The following is a 12630-nucleotide window of genomic DNA, read 5'->3' on the forward strand; positions in this document are numbered from 1 at the left end:
TACACTCACCAAACAATTTATTAGGAACATTACATTACGCGCATTTAGTGGACACTCTTATCCAGAGTAAAGTACAACATACCCAGAGCAGCCTGGGGAGCCAGGGGTTAGGTGCCCTGCTCAAGGGCACTTCAGCCATTCCTGCTGGTCCAGGGAATCAAACCAGAAACTTTTTGGTCCCTGTAACCATTAGGCCATGACTTCCCTGGGCAGCATGGTGGTGCAGTGGTTAGCACTGTCCCCTCACAGCAAGAAGGTTCTGGGTTTGAACCTCACGGCTGACAGGGGCCTCTCTGTGTGGAGTTTGCATGTTCTCCCTGTGTCTGCGTGGGTTTCCTCCGGGTGTTCCAGTTTCCCCCACAGTCCAAAGACATGCAGGTTAGGTAAAATACCCAGTCACTAGGGCATACTTAGCACTGGTCCCAAGCCCGGATAGATTGGGGAGAGATGCGTGAGGAAGGGGATCTGGTGTAAAAACCTATGCCAAATCAAATGTGTGGATCATGATGATCTACTGTGCTGACCCCTAACAAGAGAAGCTGAAAGAAGAAGAAGGCCATGGCTTCCCCAGGAACACTGTAGTAATACTGGGTAGGGCCTTGCTTTGCTCTCAAAATAGCCTCAACTCTTCTTCTTCTTCTTCTTGGCATAAGATATTGGAAACATACCTTTGAGATTCTGGCTTGCATCATGAATTTCCTGTAGATTTTTAAAGTCCACTTTCATGCTGCAAATTTGTCCTTCTACCCAAAGGTGCTCTATTGAATTCAGATCCAGTGGGAAGGCCTCTGAAGAACACTTACCTCATTGCCACGTTCATGAAACCAGCTAGAGACGACTTGTGCTTTGTGATGTGGTGCTTTATCATGCTGGAAGTAGCCATTAGAAGATGAATTGTGGTCATAAAGGGATGCACATGGTCAACAACAATACTCATATATATATATATATATATATATATATATATATATATATATGGTGGTGTAGTGATTAGCGCTGTTGCCTCACAGCAAGAAGGTCCTGGGTTCGAGCCCCGTGGCCGGCGAGGGCCTTTCTGTGCGGAGTTTGCATGTTCTCCCCGTGTCCGCGTGGGTTTCCTCCGGGTGCTCCGGTTTCCCCCACAGTCCAAAGACATGCAGGTTAGGTTAACTGGTGACTCTAAATTGACCGTAGGTGTGAATGTGAGTGTGAATGGTTGTTTGTCTATGTGTCAGCCCTGTGATGACCTGGCGACTTGTCCAGGGTGTACCCCGCCTTTCGCCCATAGTCAGCTGGGATAGGCTGCAGCTTGCCTGCGACCCTGTAGAAGGATAAAGCGGCTAGAGATAATGAGATGAGATGAGATTATATATATATATATATATATATATATAGGCTGTGGCATTCAAGCAATGATTGATTGGTGTTAACAAGCCAAAAGTATGCCAGGAAAGTATTCCCCACAGCATTGCACAACCCCCACCAGCTTGGACTATTATCACAAGGCAGGTTGGGTCCATGGATTCATCCTGTTGGTGCCAAATTCTGACTCTAACATCTGTTTGCACTAGCAAAAATCAAGATTCATCAGACCAGACTATGTTTTTCCAGTCTTTAACAGTCCAGTTTTGGTGAGTTTGTGTGTCTACTGCAGATTTACAGCAGATTTGGGGTGTCAAGGCTCCTCTTCTGGATCAAGAACAGAAAATAAACATGCTGAAGGCACATTTTAAAGCACCTACAAATCCTTAGAGAATAAATATATCATATTCAGATACTTTTAAACAGCTCGCTTTCATATGTAATATTTTAACACGTTTAATGAAATGTCATAATACCAACCTGTGAGACCTAATACACATGCACTGAAGGTCTTGTTGAAAAAAAAAAACCCAAAATCGTTGGGTTTTTTTTTTTTGTCTTTCCTAAGGGTTTGAAAACTTTCGCACATTACTGTTTAGTTTAGTTGAATCTGTGATAGCTGTCTTGGCAGTGGAAGGTGCAATAATGCCAACATCAATAGGAACAAACAGGAAATGGGGCTGTGTTCCTGATACCACCTCTCTTATCAGAAATTGCTTCCTGTTTAAAAATTGCTCTGTGTGTGTGTGTGTGTGTGTGTGTGTGTGTGTGTGTGTGTGTGTGTGTGTGTGTGTGTGTGTGTGTGTAACTATTCCAGTTTGCATTTCGTTGTATTTGGACGTGACAGACTTGTAGTGTGTTATTGTGTAAGTGTCTTTATTTGCCTGTTAAACCCTTTAAAGCATATAATTGTAGCAGACTGTGTGTGTGTGTGTGTGTGTGTGTGTGTGTGTGTGTGTGTGTGTGTGTGTGTGTGTTTTCAACTATTCTTATATTATAGGTCATTGTGTTTCTAAGTGGTAGACTTCTTGGCGAGAGAGAGAGAGTGTGTGTGTGTGTGTGTGTGTGTGTGTGTGTGTGTGTGTGTGTGTGTGTGTGTGTGTGTAGAGCCAACTTTTGGTACCAGCTGCTGCTCAGAGAGGTGCCGACAGACGTATTATGGCTCTCTCAGTGTGTGTTTGCGCGTGTGTGTGTGTGTGTGTGGTTGTAGTCACTATTTTCAGGATATCACTCCCAGCAGTGTGTGTGTGTGTGTGTGTGTGTGTGTGTGTGTGTGTGTGTGTGTGTGTGTGTGTTGGGGGGTTGGGTTGATATAAAGGGGTAGATGTAGACCAGTCGAGGACCAAAGTGATGACAGGTATGTAGTTAAGTAGGGAAGGGCAGTAGCTACACACACACACACACACACACACACACACACACAGAGCACAACATAAAGACCAAATAGAAAAAATAAATAAAGCTTGGATTAAATCATATAAATGTGCGCCATATTCAAATATCCACAACTTAATTTACCATCTACAGTGGACAGTGCAAAAGTTTGTGCACCCTTATGACAAAATGGAGGTTTCACAGATGTTTCTTCATTATCACAAGTAACCAAAATGGTCAAATAAATTTAAAAATGACATCTTCTTTTCTAGACATGATCTAAAACATACTAAAACATATTCATTTCCTCTGAACAGCTTTAAGATTCTTGGAGTTGTAACATTCCGACTCCTGAATATTGATTTGAGTTTGTTTTTGATTATTTTCTTGTTGTAGGATATTTAATGTTGAACACGGAATATTTTTCTAGCTAGCTCTAAAATTATGTAGCTTATAGATTATAATAAGGTAATAAAAATATCAAAAACAATATTAAGTGCTTTTATGTTAGCTTATATGTCAGCATATTCATGATATTTTATTATTTTTTGTGGGGTTTTTTGCAGTTAGCTGGTTAAAATGCCAAAGCCGACATCACACCAAACACAACAGCAAGTAACAACAAGCAAATGAAACAACGTGCTTTCAAATATGATTGGAAAATCTTGGGCAAGTCTCCTTTATATGTCTGAGCAATAAGACATACTTCTACTTTTGTTGCTTTTGCTTTGTTATCTCAGTCTTGAGTCAGGTTTTGTTTTGTTTCGGTGGAACCTGGCAGATAGTGACGCTCGAAGACAACTCCAACTGTCACGCTAGCGTTGTGTGTGTGGGCGATGGAAAATTTTCAGGAATGCTGTTATAAACTATGTCAACCTTCATCACAGTCTTTATTAATGAGCAGGTTTATACCTCACATAATAAGGATAAATGGAGGAACTAATTTGTTAAAATCACAATGTAGTTGATGACTGGTTAAAAATAAATTAATAAATAGACTAGATGAAACAAACATTTAATGATGAACTAAACCTGTTCAACAAGAGCAGAGCTTAAATTTGATCAACTGGTCACATACCTCATGGCATCAAGTAGCTACATGATAGTTCACCAACATTAGCATATTTGCCAATTCCCAGAGAATGAAAAGCAGTAGATCAGATTGTGTGATACACTCGCGCCCTTTGAGGGTATCCGCTCCCTGGAAATTTTTGGGAAAAATGGTGTAAAATGGTGCACTCTTCTGCATTCTGAGTGCTATATTTGAAGAAAATTGATTGAGAAATCGGACCAACGTACTTCACAAAGTGCTGCTTCTCAATCTCACCTCACCTTGATGCTTTGATGCTGGATGAGCCGACAACCAAGTCGCCTTGAACTCAATGTCATAGCAAATCTTTTTTTCTTCATCACCAGAGCGTGTTTGGTTTTTAGACATACTTTTGCGATTTGTTGCATCATGTCAGCTCATTGCTGATTGGCTAGAACCATAACAAGAACCAATGGAATGGCACAATACAATAAAGCGATATCATTATCGTTATCATTACCACGCCATTCCACTGGCTTTCGGCTTCACATATGACTATTTCATGTTATATCCCTCATCAAAAAAATTCCTGTGCATCCTGGGATTCGCCAAGGATGGCTCATGTTACATAAAATAGTTCCATTATTGATTAAGCAAAGTACAACCCCGATTCCAAAAAAGTTGGGACAAAGTACAAATTGTAAATAAAAACGGAATGCAATAATTTACAAATCTCAAAAACTGATATTGTATTCACAATAGAACATAGACAACATATCAAATGTCAAAAGTGAGACATTTTGAAATTTCATGCCAAATATTGGCTCATTTGAAATTTCATGACAGCAACACATCTCAAAAAAGTTGGGACAGGGGCAATAAGAGGCTGGAAAAGTTAAAGGTACAAAAAAGGAACAGCTGGAGGACCAAATTGCAACTCATTAGGTCAATTGGCAATAGGTCATTAACATGACTGGGTATTAAAAAAGCATCTTGGAGTGGCAGCGGCTCTCAGAAGTAAAGATGGGAAGAGGATCACCAATCGACAAATAGTGGAGCAATAACAGAAAGGAGTTTGACAGTGTAAAATTGCAAAGAGTTTGAACATATCATCATCTACAGTGCATAATATCATCAAAAGATTCAGAGAATCTGGAAGAATCTCTGTGCGTAAGGGTCAAGGCCGGAAAACCATACTGGGCGCCCGTGATCTTCGGGCCCTTAAATGGCACTGCATCACATACAGGCATGCTTCTGTATTAGAAGTCACAAAATGGGCTCAGGAATATTTCCAGAGAACATTATCTGTGAACACAATTCACCATGCCATCCGCCGTTGCCAGCTAAAACTCTATAGTTCAAAGAAGAAGCCGTATCTAAACATGATCCAGAAGCGCAGACGTCTTCTCTGGGCCAAGGCTCATTTAAAATGGACTGTGGCAAAGTAGAAAACTGTTCTGTGGTCAGATGAATCAAAATTTGAAATTCTTTATGGAAATCAGGGACGCCGTGTCATTTGGACTAAAGAGGAGAAGGACGACCCAAGTTGTTATCAGCGCTCAGTTCAGAAGCCTGCATCTCTGATGGTATGGGGTTGCATTAGTGCGTGTGGGATGGGCAGCTTACACATCTGGAAAGACACCATCAATGCTGAAAGGTATATCCAGGTTCTAGAGCAACATATGCTCCCATCCGGACGACGTCTCTTTCAGGGAAGACCTTGCATTTTCCAACATGACAATGCCAAACCACATACTGCATCAATTACAGCATCATGGTTGCGTAGAAGAAGGGTCCGGGTACTGAACTGGCCAGCCTGCAGTCCAGATCTTTCACCCATAGAAAACATTTGGCGCATCATAAAACGGAAGATACGACAAAAAAAGACCTAAGACAGTTGAGCAACTAGAATCCTACATTAGACAAGAATGGGTTAACATTCCTATCCCTAAACTTGAGCAACTTGTCTCCTCAGTCCCCAGACGTTTACAGACTGTTGTAAAGAGAAAAGGGGATGTCTCACAGTGGGAAACATGGCCTTGTCCCAACTTTTTTGAGATGTGTTGTCATGAAATTTAAAATCACCTAATTTCTCTCTTTAAATGATACATTTTCTCAGTTTAAACATTTGATATGTCATCTATGTTCTATTCTGAATAAAATATGGGATTTTGAAACTTCCACATTATTGCATTCTGTTTTTATTTACAATTTGTACTTTGTCCCAACTTTTTTGGAATCGGGGTTGTATCCTGTGATGTCAAAAAAATTTTAAATGGATATGCTGTGAGTCAGTCATGGTACATCCTGGATATACCATGAACTGATGTCACAATTTCAACCTTTACGGCTGACTTGAGTCACAGCTGTGGCTCCGTGAGCATTTCTGTGTGTGTAGATCTACGTATCATGATCGTGCCTAGCGAGGTAGGCGATAGCATGTTACATTGCACATGCGCAGGTCGAAGGTCGCTCTGACATAAACAACAAACATGGCTACCTCCAGTGAATTTATGCTGAGATTCAATCTCATTGACGACAGTTAAAAGTTAAGACATTTACTTTGGATTTTTTTTCATGAGGGATAGAAATGAGGGATTTCATGAGGGAGTCCCTACTTGCACTCAGTGCAAAATGTATCCTGTTTTTACTCTTTAGGTGACATTGGGCATACCTGTTTTCTCTCTCTCTTTCTCTTCCCTCTGTCTGTCCCACTCTGAGATACATGGCAATCCTGAGACACCAGTGATGCTGACCTCTTCTGTTCTTTGGACCTGCCTGATCCATCCTGATGCCCTACTTCTAGCTGGAGTCTCATCTCATCGCTCCTGTGGAGGATGGCCCCATATGGAAAATCGAAAATCGCACTTGGAAGATGCTCTGGACACTTACAGTAATACATTTATGCCTGAGGACTACAGTTGATTTGATAACTTTAGGACTGTAGTTGTCATGAACAGTTTTGCACTCAAGTCTCCATCAATGAAGAGTTTCTAACTTCAACAAAACAGACTTCATGCTAAAACTATAATGAATTTCCTGATTTACACAGTTATACTTTGTGACTCTATAGGACACAGTTATAGAAGCGAGTTATTTATAATCATGTTATCTGTTATCACCCAGATGAGGATGGGTTCCCTTTTGAGTCTGGTTCCTCTTGAGGTTTCTTCCTCTTGTCATCTGAGGGAGTTTTTCCTCGCCACCGTCACCACAGGCTTGCTCATTGGGATAAATTAGGTATAAAATTAGCTAATGTTTAAAGTCTTTAATTTTCTGTAAAGCTGCTTTGCGACAATGTCTGTTATTAAAAGTGCTATACAAATAAACTTTACTTGACTTAAATTATGACCTATGGTCATGAGCTTTGGGTAATGACCGAAAGAACAAGATCGCGGATACAAGCGGCCGAAATGAGTTTCCTTCGCAGAGTGACTGGGCGCTCCCTTAGAGATAGGGTGAGAAGCACAGTCACTCGGGAGGAGCTCGGAGTAGAGCCGCTGCTCCTCCACATCAAGAGGAATCAGCTGAGGTGGCTCGGGCATCTCTTTCGGATGCCTCCTGGACGCCTCCCTGGGGAGGTGTTCCAGGCATGTCCCCCCAGGAGGAGGCCCTGGGGAAGACCCAGGACATGCTGAAGGGACTATGTCTCTCGGCTGGCCTGGGAACGCCTCAGTGTTCTTCCCGAGGAACTGACCGAGGTGTCTGGGGAGGGGGAAGTTTGGGCTTCCATGCTCAGACTGCTGCCTCCATGACCCGGTCCCGGATAAGCGGAAGAAAATGAGATGAGATGAGATGAGATGAGATGAGATGAGATGAGATGAGATGAGATATGAGATGAGATATGAGATGAGATGAGATGAGATGAGACTTAAATCAAATATGCCATGCACTGAGAGGCACCAGTAATTATGGATTCTCTTTGGTGACTAGCATAGAACTATTTTCTTTGGGGATGAAGAAGAAGAAGAAGAAGAAGAAGAAGAAGAAGAAGAAGAAGCCTTTATTTGTCACATGTACACGGGTCCATCTCAGAAACTGGTCTCTCATTTGGGACATTATGGTCAAAAAATAAATTTTCTAATTTTACTATTTTTTTTGCATTTACCGAACACTCAATGTTTCTTTTGTCATGTTTAATAAGAATAAAGATAGCATCTTGCTTTATCTGGCCTCCACTGTAGAAAGTTTTTTTGAGTATAATTCAAATGCTTTTGTAAAATTGATTTACATATAAAATAACTACATCATGAAGAATTAAAGCCCCTCCTTCACAGATGAGAGAAAATATTGAATAAATTTCCTCTTTTTGATTGCTTGGGTTAAAAATGCCAAGTTATGATGATTGAATTGATTGTTCACTTAAATATGAATAATATGATACATTTTGGGTATTTGATATGGCGAAATAGGACACAATGGAAAAATCAAGAACACACCAGAAAGATGAGAATAACGGCGGTGGTAAAAGAACAGCGACTGTACCGGCTGAAGGTCGCGCGGGTCTCTGCTGCGGCGCATGAGCAACGGGACATCACTACCGCACCGGACGGAGCGCGAGGCGGGGACGGGGCAAAATGACTGACCGTAGATTCTATCAAAAGTTCGATCTAAATTGACCATGGTTGCAAAATATTGGCCAAAAATACGCAAACACTACGACATATGAAAGTAAGATGAAAAAGAAACATTCTATTGCCTTATACTGCAAGACTAAAACAAAATAAAACTGTCAAAGCTCACCTTTTCAGTGATAACGTCCGAACAGATCACCCGCGTAACAGAAAGACCGCAAATGGAAGCACGATCAACTTCTAACTGTCGGAGTGGAAAATTCCATTCTGCACATGCAAATTGTTAACGTGTGTCCTTCCCTGCACACAAATAACACGCTACGGTAAAAAATAGACCACAACTCATTTTATAGCTCAGAAATTCATACAAGACCAGCTACCATCGTAACATATTCTGTAAGAAACATATTCTATACCTAACTTTCAGCTTTCGTTTGAAAAAACAAAATCGCAGATTTATAACTAAATGTTTATATGGTGTAGCGATTTTAAGTTACTACTTTTGGTGAGGTAGTGACCTCGACCCTGAGGCTTTCCGTTTAGATCAAAACACACGATCGTATTGGTTTTGGGTCTGCGGAAAATGGAGTTACAACAGTGATGAAATATTTTGCATGATGTTTTATTCCGGTTATGATCATTCTGTGAGCGCACCAATCCTTAGGTGGATAAAGTTACAACTTAAAATACAATTAGTGATAACTGTAGACTTTTCAGTGGACTACAACCTTTTTAAGGGAATGCCATGTAGTCAACCATTTATCATGTCCCAGATCAAGTTGGCATTTTTCCACAAATTTGCAGAATTTTTGCCAAATTCTGAATAGAGTATTCACATCAAAGATTTAGTTTTATCTGTATTATATCTTTCCTCATTTTATTTCAAATTAAAACCAACATCACCATTCAAAACCGTATAGTTTATTGACTGTGAGTATATTTAATGGGGGACCCCCACAGTACCCAGTTTCTGAGACAGACCCACACTCAAGCACAGTGAAATTCGTCCTCTGCATTTAACCCATCTGAAGCAGTGAACAAACGAAGGCACCCCTTAGTCACCTCAGAGAATCCATAATTTCGACTGGAGCCTCTCAGTGCATGATATATTTGATTACTACAGTATATACTTGTATCCCCTGTGCTGAAAACAGCTGAAGCGAGATCAGAAGAGCAGATCCAACAGTGTTCACCTGATTTATTTTGTAATGCGGTAGTTTTTAGAACTAAAATCAGTAGGCGGTATTCACCTATCAAAAGTGGCAGTCTACTGTGTGAATCGATAGAGTTGGCAAGTATGCGTTAGCTTCGGCTGCTAGCAAACATCTCCACAAGTTTTAACTACACAAAGCAGTAGTTTATGTGGCTCAATACAAAATGCAACAACATTTTTATCTGATTTGTTAGCAAACATGGCTACTAGTTTTGACAAATTCATTTACCAAGCATTAGCTAGTTTGCTACCTAATGTTGACTAGCCACTGACTAGACACTTAAATACGATAACATCCAAGGGCGGATGGTGCATAAGGGCGATTGGGCGACGCACTGCCAAAATGAAAAAAAAAAAAAGTTTTTTTTAAACAAACTTTCACCAGTGCTGCTCTAGGCCATTTTAATCTGTCTCTGGGTATCATTGTCCAATCAGGGTGGTCTTGCTTCTAGAGTACCGCCCCTTTTGGGGCGATTTCAGTCACGTTGAAAATCGCCCAAGAGTTCACTGATAGAGTCCCATCTTAATATATTTTTTTTCTCCTAACTGACACTTCAATGCAATCTCTATGGGTTCCGGGGGGGGGGGGGCTTGTCCTAACGTGCTTTCGTCACTGCGAAGAGCGGCAAAGTTGCGTTTGATCCGCTCAGTTTCTGAGGTGAGATGGATGTGGAAAGCAATTCAGTGCGGTCCTTAAAAGAAGTTCCATTTAGTCAACGATCAAATCGAGCTAAATTGGCAACAAAACAAGCTGGACCCCTCTCGACCAAATCTAAACATAAAACAAATTTCGACAGAGGGGGGAAATCATATACTCGAGGTTTTACTTCAACATGGTACCAGCGCAAATCCTGGCAAGCTGGCTGCAAGGACGCCTCAGCGGTTTTCTGCTACCCTTGCTTACTTTTCCACCCTGGAGGTGGCTCAACGGACAACACTGCTTGGACGGTCACTGGAGTTTCGGACAGGCATCATTTGTCGGAGAAAATAAAAAAACATGAGTCATCAAAGATTCACATGGGCAGCTGCCTGAAATTTTCGGCTTTTGGGAGAGTGAACATCGCTACACAGCTGGATGAGGGCTACAGGCTAGCAGTTCGCCGCCACAATGATGAGGTGAGCAAGAACAGGCACATATTAAACCGGCTCATCCAATGTGTGAAATTTTGTGGAGTGTTCGAGTTAGCTCTACGAGGCAAAGACAATGTAATAGCCTACCACTCTTCAATCCCCCCCCACTCACACACACACAGTCACAGAATCCGTTCACTTTTGATGTTTTCAATGTGCATTTTTATATTTGCCACACTTTGCTCTGAGAGTTAGCACTTTGGTAATATCCTTGGTAAATACCAGTAATTGCAAGATCTAAAGATCCACTCATCTATTTATTCAACTGCTATTGTTATGTTAGCCAACTATTTACAATGTTTTGTTACAGTATTGCCCCTTTTCCACCAAAGCAGTTCCAGGGCTGGTTCGGGGCCAGTGCTTAGTTTGGAACCGGGTTTTCTGTTTCCACTGACAAAGAACTGTCTCTGGGGCCAGAAAAACCGGCTCCAGGCTAGCACCAACTCTCTGCTGGGCCAGAGGAAAGAACCGCTTACGTCAGCGGGGGGCGGAGTTGTTAAGACCAACAACAATAACAAGACCGCGAAAGATCGCCATTTTTAAGCGACGAGAAGCAGCAGCTGTACAAATGCGAAGTCATCCATTATTATTATTATTGTTGTTGTTGTTGCTGCTTCTTCCGTGTTGTTTTTGCTTTGATATTCGCGCCAAGGTTTATGTAAACGTAACGCCGTAACTGACGTATACAGCGACGTAACTGACGTACACAGTGACGTAATGACGTGGCTCCGCTTAGCACCGCGAGCTATGGAAAGCAAACTGGTTCTCAGCTGGCTCGCAAGTTGAACAAGTTGTGAACCAGCACCAGCACTGGCTCCGAACCAGCCCTGGAACTGATTTGGTGGAAAAGGGGTATAAGTGCACTTTCCTGTTGTCCTTAAGTTGCACAGTCTGTAAAATTCTTGCTGGTCACGGAGTTTGAAGTACAAAATCTATTTACCGAACATTGTGTAGAACAGTACTTTCAAGATTGGCAAATAAATATGTATTATTTTTAAAAAATATGGTTTCCTTTCTTATTTAGTTGTTGGACATACACTACCGTTCAAAGGTTTGGGGTCACTTTGAAATGTCCTTATTTTTGAAAGAAAAGCACTGTTCTTTTCAATGAAGATCACTTTAAACTAATCAGAAATCCACTCTATACATTGCTAATGTGGTAAATGACTATTCTAGCTGCAAATGTCGTCTGGTTTTTGGTGCAATATCTCCATAGGTTAGCTGTGCACTGTGTTTAGCTAGCTGGCTAGCCTAGCTAATGTTGATAAGGCTTCTTCCTGTTCTATTTTGTAAATTAAACCAGCACTTTTTAAAAAGGCTAGCGGTGCCCTTTTGACCTCAGAACGCCATCATTTAGGTGTTTGATTTATTTTGTTTTCTTAGGTTTTTTAATGTCTTTTAAACAGAAAGCTACTAAAAGAACATGAAAACACAACGTTCGAGTAATTAATGAAGATCAGTGGCTCTGAGGATGTAATGAATCTCTGTGATGTGTTCTCTCCTCTACGCATTCTCAACTATGTGTGATGTGATTTTTATCATCTACATCATGTTTACAAAGGCTTTACAGCATGTATCTTCCTCACACACACACACACAGAGGCAGATGCAGGCTTGTGGGTTTGTTCGCTGTCCCCTGCGCTCCAACTGTGTGTGTGTGTGTGTGTGTGAGTCAGTTAAATAAACTCAGTTAAATAAACTGTGGTTAGTAGATGAGTCTTTGGGTGAAGGCAGGATGGACATTATGGTTTTTAGCTCTCGTATACTTTCCCTCCACATCATTCTGTCTGTGACATGGCTGCGGTCGCACCAGCATGTTCTCACACTGTTACACGCAAAGGAGCCAAAGGCTATACAGTTTATTTCCTGTCAAATTCATTTTTAGGCTTCTCAAAACCCCCTGAAATTTCCTGGACATAATCCACAGCAGGCAGATCCATAATGCAGGCAGGTCAGAACCAGAGAAA

At 41.3% G+C, this 12630-nt stretch overlaps 1 long non-coding RNA gene across 1 annotated transcript; it reads left to right on the forward strand.

Annotated features, from left to right (window-relative positions):
• The first annotated feature begins 3240 nt into the window (after positions 1-3240).
• LOC132868855 (uncharacterized) lies at positions 3241-7090 on the forward strand. The gene is made up of 2 exons (XR_009650890.1): positions 3241-3401; positions 6404-7090. It is a non-coding gene; the product is annotated as an uncharacterized LOC132868855 (long non-coding RNA).
• Positions 7091-12630: the final 5540 nt, after the last annotated feature.

This window comes from Neoarius graeffei, chromosome 20 (assembly GCF_027579695.1).
Source record: "Neoarius graeffei isolate fNeoGra1 chromosome 20, fNeoGra1.pri, whole genome shotgun sequence".
NCBI lineage: Eukaryota > Metazoa > Chordata > Actinopteri > Siluriformes > Ariidae > Neoarius > Neoarius graeffei.